Source organism: Puma concolor, chromosome A1, assembly GCF_028749965.1.
Source record: "Puma concolor isolate L17-30 chromosome A1, mPumCon1.1.hap2, whole genome shotgun sequence".
Taxonomy (NCBI): Eukaryota; Metazoa; Chordata; class Mammalia; order Carnivora; family Felidae; genus Puma; species Puma concolor.
In genome coordinates this window covers 151,399,039-151,425,180 of record NC_141667.1, presented here as the reverse complement: position 1 = coordinate 151,425,180, position 26,142 = coordinate 151,399,039, and the positions used below count along the sequence as shown (strand labels likewise).

Here is a 26,142-nt window from a genome sequence, read left to right as displayed (position 1 = left end):
TGGAAAAAAATGGAGAAAGATACAATGTCTAACTGCAGGGCTTTCTCCAGACGGGGCCAGCTGCCTTGTTTGTGCACCTGGGGAGGAGGCGAGCCAGCCCTGGGCTAGGTAACTATAACTAGCTCATAAGTGCAGTCCACAGTGTGGGAAAGCAATCCCCTCCCTCCAGTGCTGTGGGAAGAAGGTAAATAACAGTTCAAAGGACAAAGACTGCCTGTGCCCGCCAGCCAGAGGCCCTTTATTGGTGGGGTGGAGCAGCACTTTCCTGAACCAAGAAACGTGGAGGGGGATCCCTTAAGACATCAGGATTTGAATCCCAGCCAAGCACTAGGGAGGCATGGGAGTCAACAGAATGGGACAAACCACCTCCTTTGTGCATGCCAGGCACTGTGAGGAGCCAAAGGCCCTTCATCATTGGGGGAGTGGTACTTCCCAGGAACCGGAGGCATGGAGCAGGATCCTTTAAAACATCGGATTTGAATCCCAGAGGATTTCCAGGGAGACAATGGAGACTAGAGCAAAAAAAAAAACAAAAAACAAAACAAAACAAAACAAAAAACACGGCCCACTTGCGCCTGTGCAGCACTGTGAGGATGGCCTGAACAGGGTTTGGGACACCCAGTCTGGGGAGAAGACACTGGGGTGTTGCCATTTTTCTCACCATCACCAACAAGGTGGGGCTTCAGGGAACAAACAAGGGGGCACAGTGGAGGCGGGACCCGCCTACACAAGACCACGCCCCTCCACAGCTGGTAACTGTGTATCTACCAGAGCAGGATTGATGCTGACCAAGCAGACAGCCCCTTCTCCAGACCAGCACTGCCACTGGTTCCAAGAAACCCAGAGACTTTGCATTTTCTGATCTAAATCTTGGACAATTCTTACTATATATTTTCTCCCTTTCTCCTTCTTATTTCTCCCTTTCTCTTGTCTGGTTATTCTGGCTATTGGTTTGTTTAAGCAGACATATTTAATCTATTCTTTTTACACCTGTTCTCCTTTATTTTCCTCTCTCTCTCTGGATTAAGCCATATAGTTTCTCTGCCTGGTCAATTTTCTTTTCTTTTCTTTTTTCTAGCCCCTGTCATTTCTCTCTTTTCATGGGATAAGGCCTTTTCCACCACCACCAACCCCCATTTTTTAAAATTTTTTTTTCCTAGGGTTACTTCAATGAACAAATCAAAAAACACCTGGTGGAGGCTCCAAACAATCACTACGAGTAGGGAGACAAAGCAACCAGAGTCACAACAACACAGAGCAAGTAACACACTCCAAAAAACACCTCCTGAAGGGCCAGGCCCTGGACAGTTTATGATGCCTCTTTAATATAGTAGTGTTCACAGGTGCAGAACACATAACAAGTTTTTAAAACACATAAGGGACAGAAAACAGGCCAAAATGATGAAATGAAAGAATTCTCCTCAAAAAAATTCCAGGAAGAAATGACAGCTAAAAATTGCTCAAAACAGATATAACCAATATAACTGAGCAAGAATTTAGATTAATAGTCATAAGATTAATAGCTGGGCTTGAAAAAGGATAGAAGACAGAAGAGAAACTATTGCTGCAGAGAACAAGGAACTAAAATATAGTCATGACAAATAAATAAATATTGAAGTGAGGTGCAAAATAAACTAAATGTGTTGACAACAAGGATTGAAGAGGCAGAGGGGAGAAAAGTGAAATAGAAGATAAAATTATGGAAAAAAGATGAAGCTGAAATAAAGAAAGATTTAAAAAATTCTAGACCACAAGAGGAGACTTAGAGAACTAAGTGATTTAATGAAACATAATAATATCCATATCATAGGAGTTCCAGAAGAGAGAGATTAAGGGAAACAGAAGATAAATTATCGAAAATTATGAAGCGGAGAAAAAGAGAAATAAAAAACTAGTAGACCACATGGGAGAATCAGAGATAATAATATCCATATCCTAGGAGTTTTGGAAGAAGAAGAGAGAGAAAGGGACAGAAAGTATACTTAAACAAATCATAGCTGAGAACTTCCCCAATCTGAGGAAAGAAGACATTGAAATCCAGGAGGCACAGAGAACTCCCTTCAGATGTAACAGGAACCAATCTTCTCCATGACATATCATAGTGAAACTGGCAAAATACAAAGATAAAGAGAGAATTCTGAAAGCAGCTAGGGACAAACGGGCCTTAACCTACAAGGGTAAACACATAAGGGTAGTAGCAGACCCGTCAACTGAATTTGGCAGGCCAGAAGGGAGTGGCAGGAAATATTCAAGGTTCTGAATAGGAAAAATATGCAGTCAAGGATCATTTATCCAGCAAGGCTGTCATTCAGAATATAAGGAGAGATAAAGGTTTTCCTACACAAACAAAAACTGAACGAGTTCATCAACCATTAAACAAGCCCTACAAGAGATCCTAAGGTGGACTCTGTGAGTGGAATGTTGCAAAGACTACAAAGACCAGAGACACACCACAAGCATGAAACCTACAGATAACACAATGACACTAAATCCATATTTTTCAATAAAATGCTAAATATAAATGGACTAAATGCTCCAAAAACACGTATCAAAATGGATAAAAAACAAAGCCCATCTATATGCTGTCTACAAGAGACCCATTTTAGGCCTGAAGCCACCTTCAGATTGAAAGTGAGGGGATGGATAACCATCTATCATGTTACTGGAAGTCAAAAGAAAGCTGGAGTAGCCATATTTATATCAGACAAACTAGATTTTAAATTTTTTTTTTCAACGTTTATTTTATTTTTGGGACAGAGAGAGACAGAGCATGAACGGGGGAGGGGCAGAGAGAGAGGGAGACACAGAATCGGAAACAGGCTCCAGGCTCTGAGCCATCAGCCCAGAGCCTGACGCGGGGCTCAAACCCACGGACCGCGAGATCGTGACCTGGCTGAAGTCCGACGCCCAACCGACTGCGCCACCCAGGCGCCCCGACAAACTAGATTTTAAACTAAAAACTGTAACAAGAGATGAAGAAGGGTATTATATAATAATTAGAGTCTATCCATCAAGAAGAGGTAACAGTGATAAATGTTTATGCACACAATTTGCAAGCACCCAAATATATACATCAATTAATCATGAATATAAGCAATCTTATTGATAAGAATATAGTAATTGCAGGTGATTTTAATACTCCACTTACAACAATGGACAGATCATTGAGGCAGAAAATCAATAAAGAAACAATGGCCGTGAATGATACACTGGACCAGATGGACTTGACAGATATATTCAGAACTTCTCATCCTAAAGAAGCAGAATACACATTCTTCTCAAGTGCACATGGAACATTCTCCAAGATAGATCACATACTGAGTCACAAAACAGCCCTCAATAAATATAAAAGAATTGAGATCATACCATGCAAATTTCCAGATCACAATGATATGAAACTGGAAATCAACCACAGGAAAAAGGTTGGAAAGCCTCAAATCCCTGGAGGTTAAAGAAAATCCTACTAAAGAATGAATGGGTCAACCAGTCAAGGAAGAAATTTTAAAAATATATGGAAGCAAATGAAAATGAAAACACAACAGTCGAAACCCTTTGGGATGCAGCAAAGCAGTCCTAAGAGGAAAATACATTGCAGTCCAGGCCTATCTCAAGAAACAATAAAAATCCCAAATACAAAATCTAACAGCACACCTAAAGGGCCTATGAGCAGAATAGGAAAGAAACCCCAAGGCCAGCAGAAGAAGAAAAATAATAAAGAGCAGAGCAGAAGTAAACAATATAGAATCCAAAACAACAGTAGAACAGTTCAGTGAAACTAAGAGCTGGTTTTTTGAAAAAATAAACCAAGTTGATAAACCCCTAGCCAGACTTCTCAAAAAGAGAGAGAACCTAAATAGATAAAATCACAAATGATATTAGACATATCACAACCAACCCATCAGAAATACAAACAATTATCAGAGAATATTATGAAAAATTATATGCCAACAAACTGGCAAATGGACAAACCAGAAGAAATGGACAAATTCCTAGACACACACACACACTACCAAAACTCAAACAGAAAGAAATAGAAAATTTGAACAGACACATAACCAGTAAAGAAATTGAATCAGTTATCAAAAATCTCCCAACAAATAAGAGTCCTGGTCCAGATGGATTCCCAGGGGAATTCTACCAGATATTTATTTATTTATTTTTAAATTTACATCCAAATTAGGTAGCATATAGTGAACAATGATTTCAGAGTAGATTCCTTAGTGCCACTTATCCCTTTTACCCCGTCCAGCCTCCCAAAAACCCTCCAGTAACCCTCAGTTTCTTCTCTCAGTTGCCTTTTAGTTTTGCTGATTGTTTCCTTTGCTGTGCAGAAGCTTTCTATTTTGATGAGGTCCCAATAGTTCATTTTTGCTTTGGTCTCCCTTGCCTCCGGAGACGTGTTAAGAAGTTGCTGTGGCCAAGGTCAAAGAGGTTTTTGCCTGCTTTCTCCTCGAGGATTTTGATGGTTTCCTGTCTTACATTGATGTCTTTCATCCATTTTGAGGTTTTTTTTGTGTATGGTGTAAGAAAGTGTTCCAGGTTCATTCTTCTGCATGTCGCTGTCCAGTTTTCCCAGCACCACTTGCTGAAAACACTGTCTTTATTCCATTGGATATTCGTTCCTGCTTTGTCAAAGATTAGTTGGCCATACATTTGTGGGTCCATTTTTGGGTTATCTATTCTGTTCCATTGATCTGTCTGTTCTTGTGCCAGTACCATACTGTCTTGATGATTACAGCTTTGTAATACAGTTTGAAGTCTGGGATTATGATGTCTCCTGCTTTGGTTTTCTTTTTCAAGATTGCTTTGTCTATTCTGGGTCTTTTCTGGTTCCATACAAATTTTAGGGTTTTTTGTCCTAGTTCTGTGAAGAATGCTGGTGTTACTTTGATAGGGATTGCATTGAATATGTGGATTGCTTTGGGTATTATCGACATTTTAACAATATTTGTTCTTCCTATCCAGGAGCATGGAATCTTTTTCCATTTTTTTTGTGTTTTCTTCAATTTCCTTCATAACCTTTCTATAGTTTTCAGTGTATAGATTTTTCACCTCTTTGGTTAGATTTATTCTTAGGTATTTTATAGTTTTTGGTGCAACTGTAAGTGGGATCGATTCCTTGATTTGTTTCTGTCACTTCATTGTTAGTGTATAGGAATGCAACTGATTTCTGTGTGTTGATTTTATATCCCGCAACCTTGCTGAATTCATGAATCAGTTCTAGAAATTTTTTGGTGGAATCTTTTGGGTATTCCATATAGAGTATCATGTTATCTGAGAAGAGTGAAGTTTGACCTCCTCCTGGCTGTTTTGGATGCCTTTTATTTCTTTGTGTTGTCTGATTGCAGAGGCTAAGACTTCCAATACTATGTTGAATAACAGTGGCGAGAGTAGACATCCCTGTCTTGTTCCTGACCTTAGGGGGAAAGCTCTCAGTTTTTCCCCATTGAGGATGATATTAGCGTTGGGTCGTCCATATATGGCTTTTATGATCTCAAGGTATGCTCCTTCTATCCCTACTTTCTTGAGGGTTTTTATCAAGAAAGGATGCTGTATTTTGTCAAATGCTTTCTCTGCATCTCTTGAGAGGATTATATGGTTCTTGTCCTTTCTTTTACTGATGTGATGAATCACATTGATTGTTTTCTGGGTACTGAACCAGTCCTGCATCCCAGGTATAAATCCCACTTGGTCGTGGTGAATAATTTTTCAAATGTAGTATTGGAGCCGGTTGGCTAATATCTTGTTGAGGATTTTTGCATCCATGTTCATCAGGGAAATTGATCTATTGTTCTCCTTTTTAGTGGGGTCTCTGGTTTTGGAATCAAGGTAATGCTGGCTTCATAGAAAGAGTTTGGAAGTTTTCCTTCCATTTCTATTTTTTGGAACAGTTTCAAGAGAATAGGTGTTAACTCTTCCTTAAATGTTTGGTAGAATTCCCCCGGAAAGCCATCTGGCCCTTCGACTCTTGTTTTTTTGGCAGACTTTTGATTACTAATTCAATTTCCTTACTGGTTATGGGTCTGTTCAAAATTTTCTATTTCTTCCTGTTGCAGTTTTGGTAGTGTATATGTTTCTAGGAATTTGTCCATTTCTTCCACATTGCCCATTTTATTGGCATATAATTGCTCATAATATCCTCTTATTATTGTTTTTATTTCTGCTGTGTTGGTTGTGATCTCTCCTCTTTCATTTTTGATTTTATGTATTTGCATCCTTTCCTTTTTCTTTTTGATCAGACTGGCTAGTGGTTTATCAATGTTGTTAATTCTTTCAAAGAACCAGCTTCTGGTTTCATTGATCTGTTCTACTGGGGTTTTTTTTTTGTTTGTTTTGGTAGCATTAATTTCTGCTCTAGTCTTTACTATTTCCTGTCTTCTGCTGGTTTTGGGTTTTATTCGCTGTTCTTTTTGCAGCTCCTTAAGGTGTAAGGTTAGGTTGTGTATCTGAGATCTTTCTTCCTTCTTTAGGAATGCCTGGATTGCTATATACTTTCCTCTTATGACCGCATTTGCTGCATCCCAGAGGTTTTGGGTTGTGGTGTTATCATTTTCAGTGTCTTCCATATACTTTTTAATTTCCTCTTTAACTGCTTGGTTAGCCCATTCATTCTTTAGTAGGATGTTCTTCAGTCTCCAAGTATTTTTTACCTTTCTAAATTTTTTCTTGTGGTTGATTTCGAGTTTCATAACATTGTGGTCTCAAAATATGCACGGTATGATCTCGATCTTTTTGTACTTACTTAGGGCTGATTTGGGTCCCAGGATATGGTCTATTCTGGAGAACGTTCCATGTGCACTGGAGAAGAATGTGTATCCTGCTGCTTTAGGTCAAAATGTTCTGAATATATCTGGTTAAGTCCATCTGGTCCAGTGTGACATTCAAAGCATTGTTTCCTTGTTGATTTTTTGATTAGATGATCTGTCCATTGCTGTGAGTGGGGTGTTGAAGTCTCCTACTATTATGGTATTACTATCGATTAGTTTCTTTATGTTTGTGATTAATTGATTTATATATGTGGGTACTGTCACATTTGGCACATAAATGTTTATAATTGTTAGGTCTTCTTGGTGGATAGACCCCTTGATTATGATATAATGCCCTTCTGCATCTATTGATACAGTCTTTAAAGTCTAGATTGTCTGTTATAACTATGGCTACTCCGGTTTTCTTTTGTTGACCATTAGCATGGTAGATAAGGATCCCCATATTTTCAATCTGAATCTTTAGGTCTAAAGTGGGTCTCTTGTAAACAGCATATAGATGGATCTTCTTTTCTTATCCATTCTGTTGCCCTATATCTTTTGATTGGAGCATTGAGTCCATTGACATTTAGAGTGACTACTGAAAGATATGAATTTATTGCCATTATGATGCTTGTACAGTTGGAGTTTGTGGTGGTGTTCTCTGGCCCTTACTAATCTTTGTTTCTTTTGGTATTTGTTTGTTTATATTTTCATCTTTTCTCCCCTCAGAAAGTCCCCCTTAAAATTTCTTGCAGGGCTGCTTTAGTAATCACAGACTCCTTTAATTTTTGTTTGTCTGGGAAACTTTTTATCTCTCCTTCTATTTTGAATGACAGCCTTGCTGGATAAAGCATTCTTGGCTGCATATTTTTCTGATTCAGCACATTGAATATACCCTGCCACTCATTTCTGGCCTCCCAAGTTTCTGTGGATAGTTCTGCTACAAACCTGATCTGTCTTCCCTTGTAGGTTAGGGACTTTTTTTTCCCTTGTTGCTTTCATGATTCTCTCCTTGCCTGAGTATTTCGTGAATTTGACTATGATAAGCCTTGTTGATAGTCGGTTTTTGTTTAATCTAAAAGGGGTCCTCTGAGCTTCCTGGATTTTGATGTCTGTGTCTTTCCCCAGGTTAGGAAAGTGTTCCACTATTTTTTGCTCACATAACCCTTCTACCCCCATTTCTCTCTCTTCCTCTTCTGGGACCCCTATGATTCTGATTTTGTTCCTTTTTAATGAGTCACTGATGTCTCTAATTCTTAAATTGTGCTCTTTTGCCTTAATCTCCCTCTTTTTTTCTGCTTCATTATTCTGTGTCTTCTATCTCACTGATTCTCTGTTCTGCCTCATCCATCCTTGCTGCTTCAGCATCCACCCGTGATTGCAGCTGTTATAGCATTTTTTATTTCATTCTGACTAGTTTTTACTTCATTTATCTCTGCAGAAAGGGATTCTAATCTATTTTCGACTCCAGCTAGTATTCTTATTATCATGATTCTAAATTCTGGTTCAGATATCTTGCTTGTATCTGTGTTGGTTAAATCCCTGGCTGTCGTTCCTTTGTGCTCTTTCTTTTGGGGTGAATTCCTTCATTTTTGTCATTTTTAAGGGAGAAAAGGAATTAATGAGGTAGAAAAATTGAAATAAAAAAATTAAAATTAAAAAAAATATTAAAATTAAACACACACACACACACAAAATTGAATAAATGATGCTAGATCCTAGGTGTGTTTTGGTCTGGGTGTTGAAAGTGGTTTGACAGATTAGAGGGAAAAAAAGGGGGAAAGGAAAAAAAAGAAATCGTTTGAGAATTTGAAAAAATGAATACACTGAAGTAGATTAAAATGAGATGATGGGAGTAAAATAGAATTTGAAAAAATTTACACAAATGTAAAGAATATAGTAGAAAAATTAAAGAAAAATATTTTTAATAAAAATTTTAAAAACTGAATTTTTTCTCTTTCTGTATTCAAGAAAAAGAAATGAAAAAGAAAAAAGAGAAAAAATAAAAAGGAAATCGTTTGAAAATTTAAAAAAGTGAGTACTCTGTAGTAGACTAAAATAAAATGATGGAAGCAAAATAAAATTTGAAAAGTTATACATAAAAGTAAAAAATATAGTAAAAAATTAAAGAAAAATATTTTAATAGAAATTGAAAGTAAAAATGAAGTTTTTCTCTTTCTGACTCAAGAAAAAAAAGGAAAAAGAAAAAGAATGTAAAAAAGAAAAAAAAGGAAATCGTTTGAAAATTTGAAAAACTGAATACACTGAAGTAGACTAAAATAAAATGATGGAAGTAAAATAGAATTTGAAAAAATTTACACAAAAGTAAAAAATACAGTAGATAAGTTAAAAATATTTTTAATAAAAATTGAAAATAAAAATAAATTTTTCTTTTTCTGTATTCAAGAAAAAGAAAACAAGTGAAAAAGCAAAAAAAAAAAGAAAGAATTGAATACATGGACCTGCTAACAGATTGAAATAGTACCGAAATTACTTTGTTTTCCCTAGAAGTCAGACTGTGAAGCACTTTATAGTCCTTAAACTAAGCAAGCGGTGAGACTTGTGTTCTTGAAGATCGAGATTGGCCCATTTGGGCAGGGCTCAGTGTAACGGCTCCGTTCTCCACTAGATGGCTCTGCTAGCCTACTGGGGTGGAGTGTTGTGGCATTCATAGGTGGGAAAGCACATGCGCGGAAGCAGTGAAAATGGCACCACCCAGCTACCCAGTCTCTAGTACTGGAACTCTGCTCTCCCCGCTCAGCAATTGCACACCCTTCCTTTGTCTTCAGCTTTCATCCACTCCCCGGTTTTTGTGGAAAAAAAGCCCCAGGTAGTTCCTGTCTCCCAAGTTTTGTCTCAGATGCAGCTGTGTTCCCCGGCCCCTTACTTCTGAAGGACTGCGGCTTTGACCCATCCCGCCCCTCTGTGGGAGGGTCTCACCAAGCAATGGCCTAATGTCAGCTGCAACCAGGAACGCTTGCTGGACCCTGTTGCTGCCAGTGCCCAAGACTACAGCCAGGTGCCAGCCTGCCCCAGAAAAAGTTCATGAGATAGTGTAGCAGCAGCTTTCAGGGATTATGAAAAATCACAACACACATCTGGCACCAGGCTTCACCCTTAACAACCTTTTTCCAGCACCAGCAAATGTGGCCATTCTCTGGGATCTGCTGGGATCAGGTGGCTTCAACAGTCTCTACCAAATGTCCTTCCAGCAGTGTAACTGCTTGTCCCTGTGTGGCCCAATAACCTCCCAGACCCCACTCTGCTCCTGGGTATTCACCCTTCCCACCAGAGCACCACCAGGTATCAAGCTACAGAGTTGCAGCCTTTGTGCTCCCCTTGTTTACAGTCTTAATGGAATTTAAACCCTTTCTTTTCTCCTTTCTCCTTTTTCCCTTTTTAGTTTAGTCCCTGCAGCTGTTTCCAATTTTCCACTTTCTCTCCAGCTGTTTTTGGGGAGGGGTGCTTTTCCAGTATTTCCCCCCCCCCAACCTCTGTCCTCTCTCCACCTGCAAATGCACCTCCCTGCCTGCCGTGGCTTCTCACTCCCCAAGTTCACCTCTCCATGCTGCATACCTGCTGAATTCTGTGGTTCAGGTTGTGCAGATTGTTGTGTTAATCCTCCAATCAGTTTTCTAGGTGTGCAGGATGGTTTAGTGTTGGTCTGGTTGTATTTCATGGATGCGAGACACACAAAAAACTTCCATGCTGTTCCACCATCCTGGCTCCTCCTCATCTCTACCAGATATTTAAGGCAGAGTTAATACCTATCCTTCTCTAGCTGTTCTGAAAAAATAGAAATGGAAAGAAAGCTTCAGAACTCATTCTATGAAGCCAGCATTACCTTGATTCCCAAACCAGACAGAGACCCTACAAAAAAAGGAGAATTACAGGCCAATATCACTGATGAACATGGATGCAAAAATTTTCAACAAGACACTAGCAAATTGAATTCAACAGCACATAAAAAGAATTATTCACCATGATCAAGTGGCATTCATTCCTGGGATGAAGGGTTCAATATTTGCAAATCAATCAGTGTGATACATCACATTAATAAAAGAAAGGATAAGAACCATATGATCCTGCCAATAGATGCAGAAAAAGCATTTGACAAAATACAGCATTCTTTCTTAATAAAAACCCTCAAGAAAGTTGGGACAGTAAGAACATACCTAAACATCATAAAAGCCATATATGAAAAGCCCACAGCTAGTATCATCCTCAATGGGGAAAAACTGAGAGCTTTCCTCCTGAGATCAGGAACACAACAGGCATGTCCACTCTCACCACTATTGTTTAACAGTGTTGAAAGTCCTAGTATCAGCAATCAAACAATAAAATGAAATAAAAGACATCAACATTAGCAAAGAAGAAATCAAATTTTCACTTTTTGCAGATGGCATGATACTCTACATGGAAAACCTGAAAGACTCCACCAAAAGTCTGCTAGAACTGATACATGAATTCAGCAAAGTTTCAGGACACAAAATTAATGTACAGAAATCGGTTGCATTTCTGTACACCAATAATGAAGCAACACAAAGAGAAATCAAGAAATCAAACCATTTACAATTGTACCAAGAACCATATTCCCTGCTGATGTATAATACTTAGATAACTACACCCAACAAAAAATGTTTATATCCACACTCTTTTGTATGTCTGGGATATTAGTTAGCATATTGATAGCCCAAAACAAGAGAAACAAGGGAAAAATAAAAACCAATGCTTTGATTTGATCTCTGCTAAGTGGCAGTTGCTGGGACTGGTGGTAATGACCTGGAATATATTCAGTAAATATGTTGGGCAAATAGAAAATTCTTTTTTCCCTTGGGAAACATATTATACCCATCATCCAGAATATTTTGTAATCTAAAAGAATATTTTGGCTCTGGGTTCTCCTAAAATTTTTAATTAACATATTAGCCAAGGTCCACATAATCCCATTTGTGGAGTTCTTTGTTAAGCATGAATTAATAAGATATTAGTATAGATCATAAGCATCAATGAGTTACCGCAAAACCAAAACTATGTAGCATAGAAAAAAATTCTGAATATCACATCACTTAAAATCATTTTTTAGCGATATTGTTAAAAAGGAAGTAAAAAACTAAGAAATAACAAAATACCTAAAATAGAATCAGTAATTGTCAGAGGTAATTAATACAAACTTCTACTTCTGGCCATGATAGAGTAGTTTTAGAAGAGCCATACTGGAACCCAGTAAAGCTAAAAGTAAAGCAAAACAAAACAAATCTTTGAAAAAACTGTTAATGACCAGTATTTGAAAAACCAAGATCATAGAGTAGAAAGAACTGCATGGTAATGGTCTAATAACTTATGAGAAACTTTTCCCCATGGGAATTATTCTAAACATTGACATGAGACAAAAACTATGGATGTATTGAAAACCTCTTTTAATGAGTAGAAAAGCCAGGAGAGCTTTTGGTGACCTCATAGGACCAAAGAGACAAAATTGGAGGTCAAGCTCCTCAGACAGCCAGGATTTGAGTGACAGGAATTCCAAAACGTAGGATGACCCTGAAAAGTAATTCATATTTACCCTAAGGAATTAATCAGTTTTTGCAATGTTTTTTGTTTTGTTTTTTTATTTTTTTCTTAATGTTTATTTTGAGAAAGAGAGAGAGAGAGCATGCACAAGTGGGAGAGGGGTAGAGAGAGAGGGAGACACAGAATCTGAAGCAGCTTCCAGGCTCTGAGCTGTCAACATAGAGCCCAACTCAGGGCTCGGACTCATGAACCACGAGATCATGACCTGAGCCAAAGTCGGACACTTAACTGACTGAGCCACAGTCAGTTCTTGCAATGTTTAAGGAAAGAGACTAAGAAGCTAAGTAGAAAGTAGCCAAATGATTGAGAATAATGTTTGCCATTTCTATGGTACCTCAGGAATCAAATTTTTAGTTCAGTATTTATTAAAGAGAAGGGGCTTACTTTAAGAGTCTAGTATTTTATTTGTCTCTTTTTTTATTTGTACATTTGTTTTGTTTCTTAAATTCCACATAAGACTGACTTATTTCACTTATACTACCTAGGTCCATCCATGTTGTTACAAACTCTTAGTTTCAAACCTAGGAATGGGAAAACCCAGTTCATCTGGTATTAACTAGCTTACCCAAAGCATATTGAACTATGATGGTCAAAGAAAATTAACACTAATTTTTGGGAAATAAAATAAATCATATTCTGTGCATTTGCAAAATATCTTATTTTGATTGCTATAACCTTAAACAACTTAGTTATCCCAAATGATTCAATGAATAAATTTCTCTGATTTTACCTTACTTAGAGTTCTTAAAAATAATTGGCCTTAGAAAGCCCTTTAACTGTACTACATACTAAAACAAAATGTACAGAAAACCTATTTGGAAAACCTATTCATAAAATATAAATTAAAAAGTGTGTCCTATTTTTTAAAAAGATAAAAATTATATTAAATGTAAATACTGCTTTGGGTAGAATAGGTATTTTAACAGTATTTGTTCTTCGTGAGCATGGAATATCTTTCCATTTTTTGGTGTCATCTTCAATTTCTCTCATCAGTGTTTTATAGTTTCCAGAATACAGATCTTTCACTTCTTTGGTTAGGTTTATTCCTAGGTATCCTATTGTTTTTGGTACAATTGTAAATGAGATTGATTCCTTAACTTATTTTCTATGCTTCATTATTGGTTTATAGAAATATAACAGATTTCTGTATACTGACTTTGTATCCTATGACTTTACTAAATGTTTGTATTAATTTTTTGGTGGAATCTTTCAGGTTTTCTATGTGCAGTATCATGTCAGCTGAAAATAGTGAAAATTTTACTTCTTCCTTGCCATTTTTGAATGTCCGTTATTTCCTTGTGATCTCTGACTGCTGTGGCTAGTACTCCCAGTACTATGTTCAATAAAAATGGTGAGAGTGATATTCATGTCTTGCCCATGACCATAAAGAAAATCTCTCAGTTTTTCTCCATTGAGGATGATGTTAGCATGGGTTTTTTATAGATAGCTTTTATTATATTGAGGTATGTTCCCTTTAACCCTACTTTGCTGAGGACTTTTATCATGAATGGATGTTTTCCTAGTCAAGTGCTTCTTCTGCATCTATTAAAATGTCTATACTACCCAAAGCAATCTACACATTTAATACAATCCCTATCAAAATACCAACCTTTTTCACAGAACTAGAACAAACAATCTTAAAATTTGTATGAAACCACAAAACATCCTACATAGAAAAAGCAATATTGAAAATGAAAGGAAAAGCTGGAAGCATCACAATTCCAGACTTCAAGTTACATTACAAAGCAGTAGTGATCAAAACAGTATCATACCGGCACAAAAATAGACACACAGATCAATGGAAGAGAATAGAAAACCCAGAAATGAACCCATACTATACAGCCAATTAATCTTTTACAAAGGAGGAAAGAACATCCAATGGAAAAGGGAATGTCTCTTCAAAAAAAATGGTGTTGGGAAAACAGGACAGCAACATGCAAAAAATGAAACTGGACTACTTTCTGACATCATACACAAAAATAAACTCAAAATGGATTAAAGACCTAAATGTGAGAGCTGAAACCATAAAAATCCTACAAGAGAACATCAGCCGTAACTTCTTTGACATCGGTCATAGCAACGTCTTTCCAGATATGTCTCCTGAGGCAAGGGAAACAAAGGCAAAAATAAACTATCGGGACTTCATCAAAATAAAAAGCTTCTGCACAGTAAAAGAAACAATCAACAAAACTAAAAGGCAACCTATGGAATGTGAGAAGATATTTACAAATGACATCTCTAATAAAGGGTTATTATCCAAAATATATAAAGAACTTATAAAACTCAAATAATCCCCCATATGAATAATCCAATTTAAAAATGGGTAGAAGATGAAGCAAGCACCTGTGTGGCTCAGTCACTTAAGTGTCTGACTTTGGCTCAGGTCATATGTCATAGTTCACAAGTTCGGGCCCCGCTTAATTGGATTCTGTGTCTCCCTCTCTCCCTCTGCCCCTCCACTGCTCATTCTCTCTTTCTCTCTCTCTCTCTCTCTCTCAAAAATACATCAACATTTTAAAAAGTAAAATAAATAAATAAATAAATAAATAAAAATATAAATAGGCAGAAGATATGAAGAGATATTTTTCCAAATCAACAGCACAAGAAATAACAAGTGTTGGCAAGGATATGGAGAAAGAGGAACGCTCTTACACGGTTGGCAAGTATGCAAACATATGCAGCCACTCTGGAAAACAGTATGGAGGTCCCTTAAAACTTTAAAAATAGAACTAACTTATGATCCAGCAATTGTACTACTAGGTATTTACCAAAGGATACAAAAATACTAATTCAAAGTGATACATTCACCCCAGTGTTTATAGCAGCAATATCTACAATAGCCAAATCATGGAAACAGCACAAGTGTCCACTGACTGATGGATGGATAAAGATGTGGCATAGATAGATAGATAGATAGATAGATAGATATAGATATAGATCTTATTCAGTTATAAAAAAGAATGAAATCTTGACATTTGCAATGATGTGGATGGAGCTAGAGCAAATTATGCTAAAGGAAATAAGTCAGAGAAAGACAAACACCATATTATTTCACTCATATGTGGAATGTAAGAAACAAAGCAAATGCACAAAAAGGAAACAAAGAAAGAGAAAAAGGCAAACCAAGAAACAGACTCTTAATTATAGAGAGAACAAACTGATGGTTACCAGAGAGGGGCATGGGTTAGTTCACAGGGATTAAGGAGGTCACTTGTGATAAGCACGGTTTAATATATGAAAATGTTGAGTCACTAAATTGTACACCTGAAACTAATATTACACTGCATGTTAACTAACAAGAATTTGAATAACAATTAAAAAAATAAAAGATAAGAACCTTATTATCATTTCAGTAGATTCAGAAAAAACATCGGACAACGTACAATATCTATCCATGATAAAAATCCTCAACAAAGTAGGTTTAGAGAAGGGGCGCCTGAGTGACTCAGTCAGTTAAGTATCTGACTTCAGCTCAGGTCATGATCTCACAATTCATGGGTTTGAGCTCCACATTGGGCTCTGTGCTGACAGCTCAGAGCCTGGAGCCTGCTTTGGATTCTGTCTCCCTCTCTGCCCCTCCCCTGCTCATGCTCTGTCTCTCTCTGTCTCTCAAAAATAAATAAACATAAAAAAATTATAAAGTAAGTTTAGAGGGAACACATCTCAAATTAATATAGGCCATATACAAAAGACCCACAGCTAATGTCATCCTCAATGGGGAAAAACTGAGAACTTTTTGTCTATGGTCAGGAATATGACAGGGATGTCCACCATTTAACATAGTACTGGAAGTCTTAGCTTCAGCAATCAGACAACACCAAGAAATAAAAGGCATCCAGATCAGTAAGAAAGAAGTCAAACCTTCACTGTTTGCAGATGATATAATATTCTATATAGAAAGCCCAAAAGACTCCACCAAAAAAAAAAAAAAAAAAAAAACCCTGCTAGAACCAATTGAGTAAAATCATGAATACAAAATCAATGGACAGAAATCTGTTGCATTTCTATACACCAATAATGAAACATCAAATCTGATTTTAATTTCTCAAGGCTTAGCTATGTCTAATTTTTCATCTTAAAATATATTTCTTACTTTTTAGGTTGTCCTGGCTGCACTCTAAAGATATAAGAAAGTCATGAAGAGAATGTTTTTTTGTTTTTGTTTTTTTAATTTTTTTAATGTTTAGTTTTTAGAGAGAGAGAGACAGAGAGACAAAGTATGAGCAAGGAAGGTGCAGAGAGAGAGGGAGACACAGACTCTGAAGCAGGCTCCAGGCTCTGAGCTGTCGGCACAGAGCCTGATGTGGGGCTCAAACTCACGGACTGTGAGATCATGACCTGAGCCGAAGTCAGACGTTCAACCAACTGAGCTACCCAGGAGTCCCAGGACAATGTTTTAAATGGACATGATTTTGAAGATTTTCTCAATCTCTAAAACTGACCTTGGGTTACTTGGGAACTCAATGAGCTTTTTTGTTATACATATAAACTTTCATAAGACAGCCATTCAAAGGTCTGCAGACACGACCTCACCCATGTACTTTGCCAAATATCATGACAGATGGAATGTTGGCCTTCAGAATTAGACATATTTTTTTAAATAATTTTGGTTGTAAAGCTGTGATATTCTTTTAGTTTCCTGGGGTCTTTTTGTGTGAACAATTTATTTTCTAAGTACCTTTCAGACCATTACTATCAGTCCTAGTAACTGTAAGTGGGCATAGCTCAAACTCAAAATCTTAACATGGATTCCCTATCTCAAGCTCAAAATTTTAACATGGATGCCCTATTTCCTTTTCTTATGGATCATCAACATGCCAATCTATATTAAGATGATTAAAACAACAGTAACCATAGCAGCACCACTAATATTAGTCCTTGGTATCACCGTACTTATTGTAAAACCAAGCAGTTTGGACCTTACCAGGCATTGGCATTCCTAAATGCCATGTTCCTATGAGATTTCCTATGTATGTTCTTCATGACCTAGATCAGTGTCCACATGGTGATGCTCTTTTACAGACAGCACAAGGCAATCCAGCATGCCAATAGGACCAGTCTCCACAATAGGACTGTATGTGCTCCTGAAACCAAGGTTACTCACATGATCCTACTCCTGGTGATACATATATGAGAAAAGCCTGAGACTAGAGATTATCACTGGTTTTCTCTCATCTTGCTACCCATCCACCCTTGGATGCTGATTAAAACTGAAAGTACCATCTCCATACTGGTCTATGCGTATTCAAAGATGAGAAATCCCTTTTCGGAGGGACAGTAGTGATGTAATAGATATCCCACAGCCTTCTGCTGCAACTAAAGAGACTTTGTAATAATTTAGGAAAAAAAGAAAAAGTTCTTGGAAATGTTTTGAGTTTATTTACAACCACTATTTTACTAAGATAACATTCTGAGAATCAATTTAGAAGTATTCTATACATTTTTTTCTAGGTATAAAGTAATAGTTGAAAAGAATGCTTACAGTGTAACATATTTATAAAATTTAATGTATGAATTATACTTTTGTAAAATTAATGTGGAAACATAAGCTATCACGAAAATAAATATAATATAATAAAACTACTCTATGATCCAGAAATTGCACTACTAGGTGTTTACACAAAGGATACAAAAATACTGATTAAAAGGGATAAATGCTCCCTGATGTTTATAGCAGCATTATCAACAATGCCCAAACTATGGAAGCAGCCCAAGTGTCCACTGATAAATGAATAAAGAAGATGTGGTATATATGTATACACACACACACACACACACACTGGAATATTACTCAAACATAAAAAAGAATGAAATCTTGCCATTTGCAACAACGTGAATGGAGATAGAGTATAATGCTTAGCAAAATAAGTCAGTCAAAGAAAGGCAGATGCCATATTACTTCACTCATATGTGGAGTTTAATAAACATAACAATGAACATGGGGGCAGGGGAAAAAGGCAAACCATATACACAGACTCTTAACTAGAGAGAACAAACTGAGGCTTGCTGGAGGGGAGATAGGTGGGATGATGGATTAAATAGGTGGTGGGTGTTAAGGAGTGCACTTGTGATGAGCAGTGGGTATTATATGTAAGTGATGAATCACTAAATCCTACACATGAAACTAATATTACACTGTATGTTAAGAAACTAATATTACACTGTATGTTAACTAACTGGAATTTAAATAAAAACTTGGGAAAAAAAGAAAATTAAAAAACAAAAAGAAAAATGTGGGCAGGATAAACACAAAATTCAGGAGTTGTTACTTTTGGGAGTGGGCTTTAGAGTTGAGGTGGAAAGGGGATATGATCAGGAAGGATAACAAGGGGGATTTTATCTGGAACTTCATGTTTTATATTCTAAGAAGTTAGATCATAGGGCACCTGGGTGGCTTAGTCGGTTAAGCACCCAACTTCGACTCAGGTCGTGAGTTCACAGTTCGTGATTTCGGACCTCATGTCCAGCTCTGTGCTGACAGCTCAGAGCCAGGAGCCTGCTTCAGATTCTGTGTCTCCCTCTCTCTCTGCCCTTCCCCTGCTCACGCTCTTTCTCTCAAAAATAAATACACATTAACAAAAAAGTTAGATCATGATGTATAGATATTTTATTAGTCAGGGTTCTCTAGAGAAACAGAACCAATAGGATATTTATCTTTGTATGTATATGTGTATATTTATGTATAAAAAAGATTTATTAGAAGGTATTATACCACATGACTATGGAGGCTGAGAAGTATCATGATCTACTGTCTGCAAGCTAGAGACCCAGGAAACCAGCGGCATAGTTTGAAGACAGAGAGTCAATAATGTAGATGCCCAGTCCAAGTCTGAAGGCATTAAGAATCAGGAGCAGTAAGTGCAGAAGACTGATGTCCCATTTCAGTACTCAAGCAGAGCAAATTCAACCTTCTACCACTTTTTTGTTCTATCCAGCACAAATGTATCCTTCAATGTATGGGATGATATCCACCCACACTGAGGAGGGCCATCAACTTTATTCAGCCAACCAATTCAAATGCAAATCTCTTCCAGGGATACCCTCTCAGACACACCCGGAAATAATACTTAACCAGATATCTGGGCATCCCTTAGCCCACTCAAGTTGACACAGAAAATTAACCATCACAGGTGTTTACTCCTTATAACTTTTGTCAATCTGAAATATTTTATGATTAATAAACACTAAAATAAAACATTTCCTTCAATTTATCTATATTATCAGAATATTATTCACTTTATTATCCCATTTATTTTTTAAATTTATTTTTATTGAAATATAATTGACATGTAACATGGTACTTTTTGTGTTTTATCCATCTTATTCTCCTAACAACCCTTTACCATAAGGGTTATTACTATTTTTTTTTTATTTTTTTTTAATGTTTATTTATTTTTGAGACAGAGACAGAGCATGAACAGGGGAGGGTCAGAGAGAGAAGGAGGCACAGAATCTGAAACAGGCTCCAGGCTCTGAGCTGTCAGCACAGAGCCCGACGCGGGGCTCAAACTCACGGACTGTGAGATCATGACCTGAGACAAAGTCGGCCGCTTAACCGACTGAGCCACCCAGGCGCCCTAGGGTTATTACTATTCTTATATTATAAATAACAATGCTAACATTCAGAGAGGTAAATAGGTTGAAAAAGACAGCTCATGAAGACCCAGGTCCTCCTTGCAATATCACAAAGTGTCTGAAGAACTTTGGATCTGCCATCCCCTGGTTCTATCTCAGGTGGGGAGACTGAGTTCCACAGAGGGAGAAGCCCTACCTGGAACCCAGGTGCTTAGCTCCCAGTTCATTGATACCAGCTTGAGCATGATGGAGTATCCCACCTACACTCCAATGATGGGAAAGTGTGGCATTGGCCAAAGATGGAGTCAACTAGGGAGCTGAAGGCACTGATGAGGGCCCATGGGGTAGAGGACATACAGATCCTACCTGAGCTCTTTGAATCCAGGATTCATCACTTCAAACCTGGCCTCTGCATCTATCTGGTTGAAGACAGAGCTCAAAGTGGGGCAAGGCTAGTCTCCCAGTGCTGACTCACGATTAGCTCATATCTCCAGGCCTTGTCACCACATTTAGCCACCAGTACAAGGTCTGCTGATCCCCCAGACACAGCATTATGTCTGATCAGTCTGCTTTGGGCACAGCCTGCATCTTCCCATTATTTTACAGCATCTTTTCTTATAACCACCTTTAACTCCAGCATAGTGTCTGCTAATCTCCCAATTGCTTACCACTCTGTGAGACCTTGGCTCCTGAACACTGTGCCCAGCGTCCTGACCTCCTTGGCCTGTGACCAAGGTCCCACCTTGTGGACAATGCTCTCAGCATTGGCTCAGCAACTCTCTTTATTCCAACTCAGATCTGTAGGCTTGGTGTCAACTGAATACCTCTTTCAGAGAAAAAATTTTAAATCTGCCATCTCTGAAATGATATTTCTATAACATCTTTTTTTAATGTTTATTTATTTATTTTGAGAGAGGGGGTGGAGTGGCAGAGAGAGAGAGAGAGAGAGAGAGAGAGAGAATCCCAAGCAGGCTCCATGTTATCAGCACAGAGCCAGACACGGGGCTCTATCTCACAAACCATGAGATCATGACATGAACTGAAACCAAGAGCCAGACACTTACCTGACTGAGCCACCCAGGTGCCCAGATATTTCTGTAACATCTTGATTATAGGCCTATTTCTGGCCTTTGCCCAACCATGTTGGAGAAAGGCAGAACGTAAGAAAATATGCCTGTCAAGGCTTTCCTCCCCCAGCCAGATCAACAATAAGAACTCTCAGCATTAATCCTCAGCACTGTCTTCTGGACAGACCTCCAATTATCACTCACTGGTTTCTGTCGGGTTTTTTCCTGGGAAAACAGGAGGCCACGTCTGCACTCCCCTGCAGCCAGCCTGGCCATGTGACTAATTTTGGCCAATGAGCTCTAAGCAGAATGTTGAGCATCTCTTCTGGGCCATCACTTGGGTAAACGCAAGGATGATGAGTGACCTCAGCATCATGGCAATGTGAGTTGCTTCCTATGTCTCTCTTCTTCAATTTACAACTACTAAGTCATCCATAACCCAATGAAGGTTCTTCAGCATAACACACCAGGATCTTGGAGATATCCATACACCTGTACATCAGAAAGTGGGTGTATTGGATCCCATAAAGGCAACATAACTGGGGAAGTAGCCACAGAAGCCACCATGACTCCAGTAGGTTCCAGCAATAGTGGCACCCATGACCCTTGCCCTTTCCTGAACCAGCAACCTCTGCAGCAACAGCACCTGCCACTCTGAGGGCACAAGCAGTGACTGCAAGAGCACCAGTGACACCTCTGCACAAGAGAGAGGAGGGTGGGAAGTGCAGCTCCCAAATATATAGCTAGAAGGCAAATCAGAAAGGAAAAACTTGTGTTATAGTGCCATCTGCTAGAAATCAAAAGAAAGGCTTCCAATTGCCAACCTGTTGAACTGTTAGAATCAAAGTAAACAAAGCTTTACCTAAGTAAAAAAGTTGTTCACTGTTTCAAATGCACTGGTGGAGGCACCTCTATCTCATCAAACACCATGAAAAATCATAGTAATACTGTACCACAAAAAAAGGAAAGAAAATTATCCAGCAATCAAACTCAAAGTCACAGAATATTGGGATCTGATATAGTATTAAAAATTGCTCTGGGGGTGCCTGAATGACTCAGTTGATTAAACATCCAATTCTTAGTTTTGGTTCAGGTCATGATCTTGTGGTTTGTGGGACTGAATTCCTCCTGGGACTCCTCACTGACAGCAGGGAACCTGCTTGGGATTCTCTCTCTGTCCCTCACTCCCTCTCTCTCTCTCTCTGTCCCTTCCCTGCTTGTGCACATTCTCTCACCTCTCTCTCTCTTTCTCTCAAAATAAATAAATAATTCTTTAAAATAGCTCCTATGAAGAAATTGGATGAGCTACAAGAAAACTCAGAAGTGCAGGTCAATGAACTCATAAATAAATAAAGAACAGGAGTACTTTACCAAAGAGACTGAAATTTTAAAGAAGAACCAAACATTAAAGAGTACATTATCATGATGAGCACTGAGTAATGTACAGAACTGTTGAATCACTATATAGTACACCTGAAACTAATATAACACTGTATGTTAACTACACTGGAATTAAAATTAAAAACATAATTTTAAAAAAAGAACCAAACAGAAATTCTGGAGCTGAATAATTCAATACATGAGGTGAAGAATGCATTCAAAAGCACAGAATAGAGCAGATCAGATGGAAGAGAGAAAAAGTAATCTGGAAGATAAGAATCTAGAAATGATTCAGGAAGAAGATGAGAGAGAAGTAAGATTTCAAAGAAGTGGAGAAACCCTATGAGAGCTATCACACTCCATTATAAGAGCCACCATAAAGGGGCACCTGGGTGGCTCAGTCAATTGAGTGTCCAACTTTGGCTCAGGTCATGATCTCACAGTTCGTGGGTTCGAGCCCCACATCGGGCTCTGTGCTAACAGCTCAGAGCCTGGAGCCTGCTTTGGATTCTATCTCCCTCTCTCAAAAGTAAATAAACATTTTTAAAAAAGTTTTTTAAAAGAAGAGCTACCATAAAAATAATGGGTATACCTACCAGAAGAAGAGAAGTAGACGGGGGCCTTTTGTTTTGGGAAACAATCCTAAAATATGTGTGGAACATATTGCAAAAGACTACAATTAGCCACAACAATCCTAGGAAAATAATAGTGAGGGGAGCTAAGATGGCGATAGATTAGGAGGATCCGAGGCTCCTCTCCTCCTTTGAACACTAGTAGATAACTATCAAATAATTCTAAATAAATACCCCAGAAATCAACCAGAAGACTAACAGAACAAACACCACAGCAATAGGGAGAGAAGAAGCCACATCAAAGAAGTTAGGAAGTGTGGAACCATGGTTTGCAAGAGAAACTGAATGGGGCCTGAGTGCTGCAGAGGGGATGGAGCCATGGTCTTAGAAAAAGGAGAGAGTATAGAGGGGAAGGAGCCATGGTGGCAGAGAAAGGAGAGAAAAGAACACAGAGGAATGCACAAGAACATTTCCCCAGAGCCATTAGCTGGGGAAATGAGAGGGGATAATTTTCATGAGTTCTTGCAACCTAGGGACTTAACACTGGAGCTTTAAAGGTCAGTAGACTTTGCTGGGGTAGAGTCCAAAGGGTACTAGTCTGCTCCTGGAGAAAAGGCAGACAACCAGGGGCAGCCTGGAAACAGCATTCTGAAGAATGCCTGGGTCAGAGGGGAGATTATTCACTCCTCTAGGAGTGCCTCCCTGAGAGGCAGCTTTCACAGAGAGGCCTCTCTGGGGACAAAAAGCCAGCAGGCACCATTTCCCTCCCCAACCACTCAGCATGAACATAGAGCCACCTGCTGGAAACAACATAGCACAACATTGGCTGCCTAACTTGCTTACACCAAGTCCAGCCCTCTTTCTGGCAAGACTGCCCTTCTCAGACAAGTTTGCCTCTGTCCCAGCACAGTGGGCCTCTCCCCAAGAATACCAGCCAAGCTCTTGTCCACACCATGTCCCTAAAGCCTGTTGTTTTAAGAGCAGCAGACTTGGCTGGATTAGAGCCTGGAGGCCACTGTGCTACTCCAGAAGAGAGGACAGGCAAACAGCCCAGATACATACAGTGTGGAAACAGCAATCTGAAAAATGCCTGGGAAACATAGAAGAGAGATTATTGGCTCTTCTCAGAGTGCTTCCCTGAGACGTAGCATTCAGACCCCATTGTCCTCCCCCGCCCCCAGCACAAACACAGAGCTACCTACTGTAACCAGTGTAGTGTCAACACTGGCTGCCTAATCTGTTTACACCAAGTCCTACACCCCCTGCACTCTGGTGGGACTGCCCCTCTCAGTCAAGCTTGCTACAGTCCCATTGCCACAGGCCTCTTTCCCAGAAGACAAGCTGAAATCTTGCCATGTCAAGTCTCCTAATCACAGAGTTCTACGGGGCTTCAATTCTAACAGAAATAGTATCACGACTCATTTAACAAGCCAACCAAAGCAACGTGGCTAAAACTCACCAAATTCTGGCCAAGGACCAACCACTACACACTGTGGGCAAGGAGAGCCTCTGCAGACAACTGGCCTGAAGGATAGAGCAGCCAAAAAACAACAGTAGAGTGCACTCAGCACACAGCAGAGGCACTTTCTTAAATGCCAACCCCTGAACACTACATGACCTCCTCTTAATAAGGCCATCACTTACAGGAGCAGCAGATATAACTGGCTTTTCTAACACATAGAAGTAGGCAGAGATTTAGACAAAATGCCAAGATAAAGGAATTCATCCCAAATGAAAGAACAAAATAAGGACACAGCCAGAGATCTAATCAAAACAGACATAATTAATATGCCTAATGGAGAATTTAAAGCAAAAATCATAAAGCAACAATCACTGGGCTTGAGAAGAGTGGAAGACATCAGGAAGACCCTTACCACAGAGATTTAAAAAGTTAAAAGGACTGCTCAGGAAGATGGCGGCGTAGGAGGACGCTGGGCTCACCGCGCGTCCTGCTGATCACTTAGATTCCACCTACACCTGCCTAAATAACCCAGAAAACCACCAGAGGATTAGCAGAACGGAGTCGCCGGAGCCAAGCGCAGACGAGAGGCCCACGGAAGAGGGTAGGAAGGGCGGCGAGGCGGTGCGCGCTCCACGGACTGGCGGGAGGGAGCCGGGGCGGAGGGGCGGCTCGCCAGCCAAGCAGAGCCCCCGAGTCTGGCTTGCAAAAAGCGGAGGGGCCTGACGGACTGTGTTCCGACAGCAAGCGCGACTTAGCGTCTGGGAGGTCGTAAGTTAACAGCTCTGCTCAGAAAGCGGGAAGGCTGGAGGACAAAGGGAAGGAGAGCTGCTGAGCCCCCGGACGACAGAGCTCAGTTTGGTGGGGAACAAAGGCGCTCGCCAGCGCCATCTTCCCCGCCCATCCCCCAGCCAAAATCCCAAAGAGAACCAGTTCCTGCCAGGGAACTTGCTCCCTCCGCACAAACACCCAACTCTGCGCTTCTGCGGAGCCAAACCTCCGGCAGCGGATCTGACTCCCTCCTGCTGCCACAGGGCCCCTCCTGAAGTGGATCACCTAAGGAGAAGCAAGCTAAGCCTGCCCCTCCTGCCCCTGTGCACCTTGCCTACCCACCCCAGCTAAGACGCCAGATCCCCAGCGTCACAAGCCTGGCAGTGTGCAAGTAGCCCAGACAGACCACCCCACCCCACAGTGAATCCCGCCCCTAGGAGAGGGGAAGAGAAGGCACGCACCAGTCTGACTGTGGCCCCAGCAGTGGGCTGGGAGCAGACATCAGGTCTGACTGCGGCTCCGCCCACCAACTCCAGTTATACACCACAGCACAGGGGAAGTGCCCTGCAGGTTCTCACCACGCCAGGGACTATCCAAAATGACCAAGCGGAAGAATTCCCCTCAGAAGAATCTCCAGGAAATAACAACAGCTAATGAGCTGATCAAAAAGGATTTAAATAATATAACAGAAAGTGAATTTAGAATAATAGTCATAAAATTAATCGCTGGGCTTGAAAACAGTATAGCTGACAGCAGAGAATCTCTTGCTACAGAGATCAAGGGACTAAGGAACAGTCACGAGGAGCTGAAAAACGCTTTAAACGAAATGCATAACAAAATGGAAACCACCACGGCTCGGATTGAAGAGGCAGAGGAGAGAATAGGTGAACTAGAAGATAAAGTTATGGAAAAAGAGGAAGCTGAGAAAAAGAGGGATAAAAAAATCCAGGAATATGAGGGGAAAATTAGAGAACTAAGTGATACACTAAAAAGAAATA

General features: G+C 39.4%; 1 long non-coding RNA gene across 4 annotated transcripts in view; it reads right to left on the bottom strand.

The window, feature by feature from the left end:
• Positions 1 to 4,142: 4,142 nt before the first annotated feature.
• Positions 4,143 to 26,142, bottom strand: part of LOC147584556 (uncharacterized) — a 69,610-nt gene continuing 47,610 nt past the window's right edge. For 3 of the 4 annotated variants that reach the window (XR_015251180.1, XR_015251183.1, XR_015251182.1), the window contains exons 4-5: positions 10,323 to 10,532; positions 4,143 to 7,344 (exon numbers count right to left, since the gene is read on the bottom strand). This is a non-coding gene — a long non-coding RNA (uncharacterized LOC147584556). The remainder of the gene's footprint in view (positions 7,345 to 10,322; positions 10,533 to 26,142) is intronic. The other variant, XR_015251184.1, reaches the window with a different exon arrangement.